This window comes from Corythoichthys intestinalis, chromosome 19, assembly GCF_030265065.1.
Source record: "Corythoichthys intestinalis isolate RoL2023-P3 chromosome 19, ASM3026506v1, whole genome shotgun sequence".
NCBI classification, from domain to species: domain Eukaryota; kingdom Metazoa; phylum Chordata; class Actinopteri; order Syngnathiformes; family Syngnathidae; genus Corythoichthys; species Corythoichthys intestinalis.
In genome coordinates, this window is record NC_080413.1 from 8,946,163 (window position 1) to 8,959,799 (window position 13,637).

The following is a 13,637-nucleotide window of genomic DNA, read 5'->3' on the forward strand; positions in this document are numbered from 1 at the left end:
ACAACAAAAGAACAATTGGCTAAGCTAGCTTAAATGCTATAGTTTTTTAAATTTTTTTTTACAATGCTCTTAACAAATGGTTCAGACACATATTCCCACAAAAAACGGCTAAATATACTTATAAACTAAAATACAAATGCATTAAAAAAAACTTTGCTTCGGTTGGTCTTAACAGGGAGCAGCTGGATTCAGCCATGTGAAATGAGGCAGACTAGAGGACAGTGTATCCACCCAAATCAATAAAGCTAAATGCAAACACTTTCTTTACAAACCATTACAACGCCACCTTAATTAAACAAATACTCGAAGCAACAAAATTTAATTCAAATCTTTTTTTTTCTAATCGAATAATCGAGTTAATCGATTAATCGTTGCAGCACTACTGTAAGGGTGTAACGGTACATGTAATAGTATTGAACCGTTTTGGTACGTGGTGCTCGGTTCGGAACGGACGCGTACCGAACGAGTTTCTGACATAATATAACCCTTACTTTTCGAGGCTGTGAGTCGATCGGGTTACAGTTTCTTTCGTGTAGATTATATTTACTCCGTCTTCTCTACTATAATGAGGACCAACACGGTAGGACAGTATAATCCAGAAACGTCAACGGCGCGACAACGTGGCCACGGCAAGAACGCAGTGAAACACCGCGTTAGAGTCAATCAGCAAATGCACACCAGCCGCGTGCAGCCCCGCTCAAACAGATTAAAATGACAGCAAAGTGTAATTTTCACTTGTTACTTGTGTTTTTTGGTGATTTGCCGCCCTCGGCTGGCACTTGGGTGCGACTTATTTTATGGGTTTCAGCACCCTAATCATTATTGACATCAACAATGGCGAGCTACTAGTTTATTTTTTGATTGAAAATATTACAAACTTTATTAAAACAAAAACATTAAGAGGGGTTTTAATATAAAATTTCTATAATTTATACTAACATTTATCTTTTAAGAACTTCAAGTCTTTCTATCCGTTGATCACTTTAACAGAATGTTAATAATGTTAATGCCATCTTGTTGATTTATTGTTATAATAAACAAATACAGTACTTATGTACAGTATGTTGAATGTATATATCCGTCTTGTGTCTTAACTTTCCATTCTAACAATAATTTACAGAAAAATATGGCATATTTTATAGATGGTTTGAATTGCGATTAATTACGATTAATTTTTAAGCTGTGATTAACTCGATTAAAAAATTTAATCGTTCGACAGCCCTTATTAAAACACATAATAATAATTAAAAATCTGTGCAAAAATCCAGGAAAATGCATCTTGGCGTTTATTACCTTATATTGTATAGTACTTTATGTATTTTTTATTCTTTGTGGCCTCATTATTATTAAAGCATCCAATGGAGCATCACAGTACAATTAGCAGTAATATGTTAAGTCCACGACTGCATATATCGGTATCGGATTTTGGAGTTGGACAACATCGGGATATTGGTTATTGGTGAAAAAAGTTATTATCGGACAACTGTAGTAAAAAGAAAATGAACTCAAATTGATTTTCAGCGATATTCAAGTGAGATTAAACCGAGATTAATTAGATTAATTACAGATAATTATTAGTTCATTGATTTAGAAAAGAAAAAAAATTAGAAAAGAAAAAAAAAAAGAAAAAAGAAAAAAAAAAGTTCAAATGGACTCGATGTCCATCGCTGTCAATAGGAACCAATAAGTTAAATGAAAATGACCTCAAATTTAGGGTGCTATGGCGACATTTTTTTGATGAGTTTGAAAAATAGATCATTTCAGAGTGTAATTACTAGATGATTCATTGTTTTCATTTTGGTTCAAATTAGGGCTGTCAAACGATTAAAATTTTTAATCGAGTTAATTACAGCTTAAAAATTAATTAATCGTAATTCATCATAATTCAAACCATCTATAAAATATGCCATATTTTTCTGTAAATTATTGTTGGAATGGAAAGATAAGACACAAGACGGATATATACATTCAACATACGGTACATAAGTATTGTATTTGTTTATTATAACAATAAATCAACAAGATGGCATTAATATTAACATTCTGTTAAAGCAATCCATGGATAGAAAGAATTTTAGTTCTTAAAAGATAAATGTTAGTACAAGTTATAGAAATTTTATATTAAAACCCCTCTTAATGTTTTCGTTCGATAAAAATTTGTAAAATTTTCAATCAAAAAATAAACTAGTAGCTTGCTATTGTTGATGTCAATAATTACACCATGCTCACTCATGGTACTAACCCATAAAATCCGTTGGACCCAAGCGCCAGCAGAGGGCGCCAAACACCAAAAAACAAGTAACAAGCCGACATTACACTGTACTGTGATTTTAATCTGTTTGAGCGGGGCATGTGCGTTAATTGCGTCAAATATTTTAACGTGATTAATTAAACAAATTAATTACCGCCCGTTAACACGATAATTTTGACAGCCCTATTTCAAATGGATTGAATGTCCATCGCCGTCAATGCCGGCCAATGACTTACAAATTACCTTAATTTGCAGGAGTCTTTTTCACTAACTGACGAACGTTCATTCGCCCATCCCGGTCAAAATGGATTGAGGTCTATCACCGTCAAAGTCATTCAATCAAAACGAATATGTTCATAAGATAAGATAGAGATGCCTAATGAGGAACACCAGTTATCTTGACTATTTTCTGTAAATATGTTTCGTTACTTGGAGTTACATTGAAAGCTGACAATAAAATCCGGTCATAAACAAGCCCATAATAACTTTTTCTGGCCTTTACAACAGTTCACAATATTTACAATTCAGCGTCGGTAAAATGAGTTGATTGGAATCGCGGATGATCTACTTGGGCAATTAATTAGGCCCAATCAGCGCTTCCATAAACACAAGAAATCAGTGTTGATTGAGCTTGATTGCAGTCGGTGGTGATGAATGAATAGAATGGGGGGGGGGGGGAATAGCAATTTTTCAGTGGAAATGATTTTTATCGAGCTGAGGGCGAAACGTGGTGGCAATCAAGCATCATCGCATTGATATTTGAGTTGGAATTGTTACATGAATACAAATGCTTCATTTTTGAGTGAGTTTATTTTTCCCATTGGTACTGTATTTCATCTCTCGCACATAAGAGACTTTGATGTCGGCATTCCAACTATGCCACAAAGTTACTCTCAACAATTTAATAAAATCTCCCCGTAGTCTGTTTTGAAGAGGGGAAAAAAACAGCTGCATTGATTTTTTTTCCCAATATTATTTCCACTAGACTGTTTCTGGGGGCCTATTTGAACAGTCTCTAGTTGCCTGGATTTTTCTTCTTTTTTTTTTTGTGCGCACATCATAAAAGAAATCCTTATTGTCTGGAATTAGCTTTGCAAACACTGTAACACAGCCTTGAATGGCCATCTCTCGAATTGATGGCATACCCTGATAATCAATCCTGTAATCCCATCATTTTCAGCCATATGTGACACTGGCATGAGACGGAAGTTGCACAAAAAGATCCTACGTTCACGAGGTAAAAATGTTCAAAACTGATGAATTTCTCGTATTTTAGTGCATACACTGCACTACCCTACCCACACAACCCCATCACAGTACTGGGTAGTGGCTGCCAGTCAGGGAACTAGTAGCCACAGTAATTGGGTGGTAGTTTGGAACCATACTTTTCGGGTTCCCAGGGCGGGGCTTCATCTTCGTCTTGGTTGTCGGTGGCGAGTGTGGGTTGGTGGTGCGTCCCCTCTTCCTATCCCTGAGAGCCAGTTGATGGGAGCGCGGGTGGCCCAGGGGACCACCCTGGATCCCGGGGGGTGACGATGGCTCCTTTGCTGGGCTGTGGGATGAGGGATGGGCTACTCTGCGCCTGCGCGGTGTCTTCACTCGTCTGCGTGGCTGTCGCGTGTTTGTTGGGTCTCGCGTGCAGCTGGATGTGATTGGGCGAGCTCGGGTGGGGGTTCCGGTGCCGGGACTGGCGGTGGGGCGGCGTAAGGTCGGTTGCCAACAGGCTTACACTCACAAGGGATTCACACGATTACTGGGTTCTAGATCACAGAGTTGATTTTTTTTACACTCTACCCCTCCCATTCACTTAGCTTATAGCAGGGGTGTCCAAACTTTTTGCAAAGGGGGCCAGATTTGGCGTGGTAGAAATGTGGGGGGCCGACCTTGGCTGACGTCCTTTACGTAGAACAATATATTGAAGCAAAAGTTAGCAAGCCATTCAGTGTGTCACATTTGCTTTATTATTTTTTTAATGAATAATTTCAACAATCTTGCAACTAGCCTTTGCTGCGTTCTCTTTCGTCTCTCGGGCTCTTGCGAAATACTACTGCTGTGAAATTAAACTAGCTTCAAGTTGGTTCAATTTCTCGCTGCGTATCTTCCCCGTAATCTTGTCGTACATGTCAGCGTGTCTTGTTTGGTAATATCGCCTCACATTGAAATCTTTAAAAACAGCGACTGTCTCTTTGCAAATGAGGCAAGACACAGTTGTTGCGTATTTTAGTGAAGAAATTGTTCAATTTCCACCTATCCTTGAAGCGTCGGCCGTCACAGTCAACTTTTTTTGTCGATCGTCGCCATTTTAGGAAATTGGAAGTAGAGGGTCACACAGAGTAATGTTGCTTAGCCCTTAAATACCTGCAACATGAAGCAATTATCAGAGAATCCCAAAATTTGAAAAATAAGGTCCTAATGAAACCTTTTTTTTCAAATTTGTGAAAAGTCAAAATGAATATGTGTAATAAGCGCTCTAATATCTATAACCCATGCTAAATCATGTTTTTTTTTCTCATGGAACCTGCAGATGCATGTTTTGACTTGCATCCATCATTTTTTTTTTTTTTTTTCAAAAAGAAATGTCAAAATTCTAAATTAGTCTGAAAATCATGAAATTTTAGGTGTATCAAATGTGATACATTTGGCAATAAAGGGTTAAAGTGCTGCTGCCTTTTAGTGGGTAAATGAGGAGCAGCATTTCGTGTGTAAGCTGCTTCATATGCTGGTTGCAGTTTATTAAGTCTGCGTGCGGGCCAGATGTTATTGATTTTATGACAGAGGCTGGGGGCCGGATGAAATTTGACCATGGGCTGCATTTGGCCCCCGGGCCGGACTTTGGACATGTCTGGCTTATAGACTTCCCCACCCCCCACCCCTTCTTTACCTGGTCAACAGGCCCCCCACATGGTGTCAACCGGAAATACATCTAGCTGACGATAGCACCAACATATTAGTAATATCGCAACCCTCCAAAAAGTCACAATGTCAGTATTTTCCACTATCGTTCAGCCCTAGCGGGTTTTGGCGCGTCCCCTCATCCCTACCCTGAGGGCTGGTTAATGGGGGTGCGGATGGTCCTGCTTTGTCCTACTAAATAAAACGTAATGAACAACCACAATGGAAGTATATTAACTCATTTGCTCCCAAAAACGTCTAAATACGTTGTATTTTTAATTGTTTCAGTGTCCCAAAGACGTATTTATACTAGGGCTGTCAAACGATTAAAATTTTTAATCGAATTAATTACGTCTTAAAAATCAATTAATCGTAATTAATCGCAATTAATCGCAATTCAAACCATCTATAAAATTTGCCATATTTTTCTGTAAATTATATATATATTCTGTAAAATAAATACAATCAACATACGGTACATAAGGACTGTAGTGGGCATTTCACTCTACTGTCATTTAAATCTGTCTATGCTGTCCTCACTCCGAAGCATCTACTTTTTCCAAAGCTAGACAGCTAGTGAACGACGCCTTAATAATCAGACTTCTTCCTTTTTCATCTGATTTATGAATAAAATGGCCTCAAACCATTGTCCTCTTTAGACCGTTGTAAAACTACAAAAAAAAAAGTACACAAGCATTGCATTAGCAACAACGTTAGCTTAGCACGCTATACAGGTTCACTAAACATAAACAAAAAGCGTCTCATACAAAAAATATAACATTTCGCTTACTAACATAATATGTACATTCTTTACAACAACCATACTTACGGACAAATCTTGTCCAAGGATCATATAAGCACAACATTACAACGTAGGCATCAGCCCGAGACATCGTGCAGCCATATTGAACTGGCAAGAAAACAATAAACCATGTCGCAAAGCGACCACAAGAGTTCGCTGTTAGACAGCACAAAAAGCCTTGCTGTAAAACTTACCAAAAGGCAGAATACTGTCTGAGCGGGACATGTGCGTTAATTGCGTCAAATATTTTAACGTGATTCATTTAAAAAATTAATTACCGCGCATTAACGCGATAATTTTGACAGCCCTAATTTATACGTCTTTTACGTTTTTTTTTTGTTTTTTTTTAAATAACATTTCTTGGTTGTGATTCAGTTGAGCTCCAAAGCACAAAGCTGAAAATCAATTTTAAAGCAATAAAATTGGCCACTGGAGGGCAGTAGCGCATTTGGTAAGACCAGCAACCCGATTCAATGGCAACGAATGGCCAAGCCGCAGGGCCGGGCACTGGTGGAAGACGACCAAATGGATGCCAGGCGGCGGACGACCGAGCATAACAAACGGTTGGACGCCCGGGATGCCAGGCGCTAGACGACTGAGTAGAACGACCGGGACCACTAGTGCAGCGGACGTAGCCTTTGAGTCTGTGCTGCTTGCGAGCAGAGCCCGCAGGGACTCAAAAAAATTCATCTTTATGAGACAGGCGGCGATGATGGAAAAGTTTTACCGGCTGTTGCAGCCAGAACAGCTTCATCTTTCAGTTAGTTATGTGTAAATAAATTGTTACTTTGCTATAAAAAGCTCTATTTGTCTCGTTGTTTATCTTATTTTGTAAAAGGAAAACAATGTTCAGATGTTTGGGATGTAACTAAAGCATAAAATAGCTGTGTATAAATCAAAGTTTTGTTTGAAATGTATGCTTTCACAAAAAGCTCAATTTCTCCGTTTTTTCATCAGAAATTGGAAAATTGCTCAAGCTAAGCTATTTTCTAATGCTGATTTCTAAAGAATGGAAAAAGATATGAACTAACTTTTTTTCTGCTGAAAGAAGAGAGTCTAATCTTTCTTTTGGTGGGTTCCATGTTTATAGAGCAATAGAATAGAATTTTCTGTGGGCCTTGCAAAATCAATCAAAATCAAGTAAAACGGCTGGGAGCGAAGGGCCTCGCTCCGGTGAAAATGGCAGGGAGTGAATGAGTTAAACTCCCATGTGATACATTAATACTGCTCAGACCATAAAGACACTCAAGATTCCCATTCTCTGTCTCTAAGCAGCTGAACAAGACAGATGAAGATGGAAAAAAATTGTTTCGGGGAATATCGTAGATGGATTTCCTGACCCATGAATCTATAACTGTTGTATCGCCATAAATAATATAACAATAATCTAGAGTGACCATATTTTGATTTCCAAAGAAGAGGACACTCAGCCCGGCCTCAAGTATCTTGATACTTGAATTATACTCGAAGTTCTCTCAAAGATGCCTATATCACTTTAATATATTTACAGTGTGCCCCCTCACTCTGGATGGAAAAATGCATTTTGAAAAAAAAAAAAAAAAAAAAAAATTATATATATATATATATATATATATATATATATATATATATATATATATATATATTTAATTTGGGCTGTCAAACGATTAAATTTTTAATCGAGTTAATTACGGCTTAAAAATTAATTAATCGTAATTAATCACAATTAATCGCAATTCAAACCATCTATAAAATATGCCATATTTTTCTGTAAATTATACATATATTCTGTAAAATAAATTGTTGGAATGGAAAGATAAGACAAGATGGATATATATACATTCAACATATGGTACATAAGGACTGTATTTGTTTATTATAAAAATAAATCAACAAGATGACATTAACAATATTAACATTCTGTTAAAGCGATCCATGGATAGAAAGGCTTGTAGTTCTTAAAAGATAAATGTTAGTACAAGTTATAGAAATTTTGTATTAAAACCCCTCTTAATGTTTTCGTTTTAATAAAATTTGTAAAATTTTCAATCAAAAAATAAACTAGTAGCCCGCCATTGTTGATGTCAATAATTACTTACACAATGCTCATAGGTGCTGAAGCCTATAAAATCAGTCGCACCCAAGCGCCAGCAGAGGGCGGCAAAACTCCATAAAACACAATTAACAAGTGGGCATTTCACTCTACTGACATTAAAATCTGTCTGAGCGGGACATGTGCGTTAATTGCGTAAAATATCTTAACGTGATTAATTTAGAAAATTAATTACTGCCCGTTAACACGATAATTTTGACAGCCCTAACATATAAATATATATATATATGTATATATATATATATATATATATATATATATATATATATATATATATATATATATATATATATATATATATTAGGCCTGAACGATATTGGAAAAAACTATTGTTGCGATTTTTTTTAGGTTTGCAATATATTGCGATATTATATTGCGATATTAAAAAAAAAAAAAGATCTATCTTTTTTAAAGAAATTTTCAATAAATGACTTGAATAGCTGTTTGGAAATACTTTACATAACACACCGTGACCACAGTGTATTCATATAATACCGTTTAATTTGTGAATGATGAAGATTTCTGTATGAAGGTATCCAGGAAGTCATGTCTGCACAAAATAGATCATTTATTGAATACAATATTTTACACTTCAACAGCAGCAAATACATTAAATGATAAATAAAAGAGCAGGTGCATTAGTCCCCTAAGTTTTTGACAAAATATAACAATAAATAAAAACTTCTGTAAAATAACAACAAAGTTGTCAACATATTTGAACAAAAATATTAAATATGACAAATAAAAGAGTTGTTCACAAACTATAACAATAAATAAAAACCTCAGTAAAACAACAAAGTTGTCAACATATTTGAACAAAAATATTAAATATGACAAAAGAGTTCACAAACTATAACAATACATAAAAACCTCAGTTAAACAACAAAGTTGTCAACATATTTGAACTTAAATATTAAATCTGACTAATAAAAGTGCAAGTGCATTAGTCCCCTGAGTTGTTTACACAAAATATAACAATATAAAACTGCAAAACGGCAACAAAGTTGTAAAAATATTTCAACAAAAATATTAAGTATCAAAACTTTATGTGCAGCTGTACTATAGTTATTTGAAAAATACGGTTTACAATAAATTTAAATATAAAAGAAATAAACTCAATTGAACCTATAAATAATTGAACTGAATAACTGCAAATAACTGTGATGAATAACAGAACCATTTTAACTCCCAAATTTCCTGCCTTCCTGATAGCTGTCACATGAATAGAAAGAAAAGACATTCCTTCAGCTGTGTTATGTATTTGTCTGCATATCGTCCACCTTCCTTGCTCAGCAATTCTCAACTGGGTCTCATAGGTTTTTGGCCAAGACTATTAGTTTATCCACTATAGCAGGCTTGAGACAAGAACGTTGGCATTTAACAATGTTCCCACCTGTGCTAAAAAGCCTCTGATGGGGAGCTCGTAGCAGGAATGCATAGATACCTGCGTTTTAAATGGTCCCACATGTTTGACAGATTACTTCTTGTTGAGGCAACCATGGCGAGGCACTGTCGACAGGGCTGTTTTTTGTCCCTTATAGTCTTGTTCTTGCCAAAATACTTCCAAAACTCCTTTTGGATACAGTCTTCCTTGCTCCTCCAACGTGTTGATTGCTTGCTTTCACTTTGAGAACGGGCCCTCCTCCCTCCGCTCTGCTGTTCGGCCCCTCCTCCCTCCACTCCGCTGTTGCAGGGGGAGGGGGAGGAGCCGATGACTTGCTGGAGAGAAAGAGAAACTGTGCGCTTTTTTCCCCTCTCCTTCCTCAAAACAAACGTTTGTGGATTAAAAAAAATGAAATTAAAAAACTATCGCACGTCCTTGCGATGGGACTATTGCACATGCGCACATCGCGATGGCGATGTTTAAACGATATATCGTTCAGGCCTAATATATATATATATATATAAAATGCAGACCCATGGAAATGTAGTCCAGTCAATAAACATACACACAGTAGGCTCTGTGCCAACTAAACATTTTATAAATTACTATAGTGACAATTGTCCTTGACAAATTGTTATTACCATTCAATTGATATTCTCATTCAATGTTCTAGATTGCACACAAACAATAACCGAAAAAAACTGACATACTATTCAACCAGCATGTTTCCAAACGTAGCAGTTCAAAATTACGTTTCCCATAATGCCTAGCGTGGTTTAGCTTACTGATAGTTAGCTGAGGCAAAAATCAAACTTAGCTGTAAAAGTTTACAATCATCGGCAGCGCAACGATGCGACACCAAACGGGATTTTACAGTCAAAGCGCCGACAGAAGTCAACAGTTGCCATTATATCCGTATTTATCGTAAAAAACTTAACAACTCGGCAGGCGTTGTGGCCAAATCGTCAACCCAGTAGATGACGGTAACGCCTCAAGATAGGTGTAAACTGCCAACAAAAACAAGAAGAACTACTCCTTCCCTCCCTTCTAGTAGGAGCCATGTCAACTGCTGCCACCCAGCGGCTGGAGGAATTCTCTTCAAATTGGTCCCGTGAAAAATTCTAAAAACCGGACATTTTTATGAATTTATAAAACCACCCGGACGACAAGGATACTGCGTGAAAGTAGGACTTGTCCGGCCAAAAGAGGACATTTGATCACCCTAAATAATCATTACATTATCATGAGCTTTGGATCGCAAATCGCATCGTCTGGTGAAGTAATGTCAAGTCAGGACGTCAGAAAAATGGTCTATATGTCATTGGAAAGCTATACTTTTAGGCTTTTATACCAAATTCTCCCTTCTAAAAATTGTCCCACTGCGGCTCAATTTACCATGCCTGGTCACATAATTGATGCAACTACAGTGTAATGACAGCCACGCGTCCCGCTAACAAAAGCCACTGCAAGCAAACATGCTATCAAACCACATCAAGCTGACGTTTATCACCCTTCCGTAAAGAAAAACACGGGCTGCAGAGAGGTCTCAACACATCTGTTATCAAACTAGCCCCCCTGCCAATTAGGTGCGCCTTCATCAATTAAACGCCGACCAATCCGAGTCAGCCGCAATAAAAACGCATGCTGCAGTTTTTTTGTTTTTTTTAATGACCAGAGCAGTGTGTGTATAACGCTCAAGGGCACATTAACCTTGACCTAGTTATCATAGAGGGGGGTGCACCGAGGAAGGGGGTGCACCCCCACATCACCAGCTGTTATTCAAATCCTTCAGCAGCAGTCCCCGAGCTCGTTGACTGACCCATTACGCCGGATCGCATGTCAAACGACGCTAGCCGTCGAACAAATAAATCGGCAATAAAAATGTGTTAGTTTCGCATTAAAAAGGCAGACTTTAAGGAATTCCTTCACAATAAAACTTAGAAAACAGCCTCCTGTTTAAAGGCTCATTAGCGTTTGCACTCGCAGGCTATTAGCGGTAACGAGTGTTGGCTCAACACAGGCGCTCCCTTCGCTTTAATGTTGCCTTAACGGCTCATCTCGGGGCTAAACCCGAGCGGTGAGCGGGGTGTCAGTGAGTTTAACCGGGTTACCGTGGTAACCCTAAGAAAAACAAAGTGAGCACCCTGGAAATTAAAAATGAAATTGGGGCTCGGGGCGACGAGTTAAGCTACTTTAAGTGTAAAAAATGACACGGAGCTTTGAAGATGAGTCTGGTAAGAGATAAAAGCTACGGATAGATGAAATGTATTGAACGGTGAAGATACAGTATGAACTCATTGGCTGCCATTGACGTTGATAGATGTCCGAGAAAAATGCATTGGAAGTAAAAACTATACACTGAGAAAAGTTGGACTGTGAATTAGGGTTGTTCCGATCATGTTTTTTTGCTCCTGATCCGATCCCGATCGTTTTAGACGATTGCTTTTTTTTTGCTCCCGATTCAGTTCCAATCATTCGCAATAATTTTTCCCGATGATATACATTTTGGCAATGCATTAAGAAAAAAATGAATAAAACTAGGACGAATATATACATTCAACATACAGTACATAAGTACTGTATTTGTTTATTATGACAATAAATCTTCAAGATGGCATTTAAATTATTTACATTCTTTCTGTGAGAGGGATCCATAGATAGAAAGACTTGTGACTTAGTATATTATGACTAAATATTGCCATCTAGTGTATTTGTTGAGCTTTCAGTAAATGATACTGTAGCCATGCCCAAATGCATGATGGGAAGTGGAACCATGACTGTGCGTAGTGCTACCAATTGATATATCTTCTCTGCGTTGGGAAATAACATAAGGTGTTAAGAAAAAGATCAGTTGCTACCTTGCTTCCCCACATTGCTTCCCATGATATTGCTAATCGTATGGAGAGGGTTTGTAAGGCTTTAGCCAATTAAAATAAGGCTCCAAAGGCTGCCAAAATTCACTCAACTCATTTTACGCTGCCTTTTAGCTCTCTATATAGGCCAAACGGCGCCTTTACAGATGGAGTGCGACAATGCGTGAGTGGGTCATGCAGCGCATGCATTAATTGCGTTAAATATTTTAACGTGATACATTTTTTTAAAAAATTAATTACCGCCGTTATGGGGATAATTTTGATATATATATATATATATATATTAGGGGTGTCAAACGATTAAAATTTTTAATCGAGTTAATTACAGCTTAAAAATTAATTAATCGTAATTAATCGCAATTAATCGCAATTCAAACCATCTATAAAATATGCCATATTTTTCTGTAAATTATTGTTGGAATGGAAAGATAAGACACAAGATGGATATATACATTCAATATATGGTACATAAGTACTGTATTTCTTTATTATAACAATAAATCAACAAGATGGCATTACCATTATTAACATTCTGTTAAAGCGATCCATGGATAGAAAGACTTGTAGTTCTAAAAAGACAAGTTATAGAAATTTGTATATCAAAACCCCTCTTCAGGTTTTCTTTTTAATAAAATTTGTAACATTTTCAATCAAAAAGATAAACTAGTATTGTTGATGTCAATAGTTACTTACACAATGCTCATGGGTGCTGAAGCCTATAAAATCAGTTGCACCCAAGCGCCAGCAGAGGGCGGCAAAACTCCAAAAAACACAACAAGTACACCTTTCACTGTGCTCTCATTTTAATCTGTTTGAGCGGGGCATTTGTGCGTTCATTGCGTCAAATATTTTAACGGGATTAATTAACGCGATAATTTTGATTGTATGTACTAATGTATTAAAAAAAAGGGATGGCTGATATTTTTTGGCCGATTCCGATACTTTGAAAATGACGTGATCGGCCCCGGTCGGGACATCTCTAATTGCAACGCCACCCTCATTAAACGAGTACTCGAACAGCAAAATTTGATTTGAAACTTTTTTCTCATCGAATTACTTAAGTTAATCGATTAATCATTGCAGCACTAATCGATTAGTTTTTGCAACCTTTTTAAAGGCTCAAAAAAGACGATTCAATCAATTGAAGGGATTAGTTTGCCAAACTAGCAGCAGTTTGAGAGTGTTTTCAGATCTTTCAAGATTCACGGATGATGTTAAATGACAAACTAAAACCCGATCAAAAGAAATGACTGACTCATCTTTCAGCAGAATAAAAAGTTTTTATCTTATTGTATTCTTTAAAGGGATCCTCTACTTTTAAGACAAGTAATTCTTAAAAGATA

The 13,637-nt window shown here is 36.9% G+C and overlaps 1 protein-coding gene across 2 annotated transcripts in view; it reads left to right on the forward strand.

The window, feature by feature from the left end:
- Positions 1 to 13,637, forward strand: part of nkain2 (sodium/potassium transporting ATPase interacting 2) — a 203,542-nt gene that overhangs the window by 100,811 nt on the left and 89,094 nt on the right. The gene's annotated exons all lie outside the window — the stretch shown is intronic.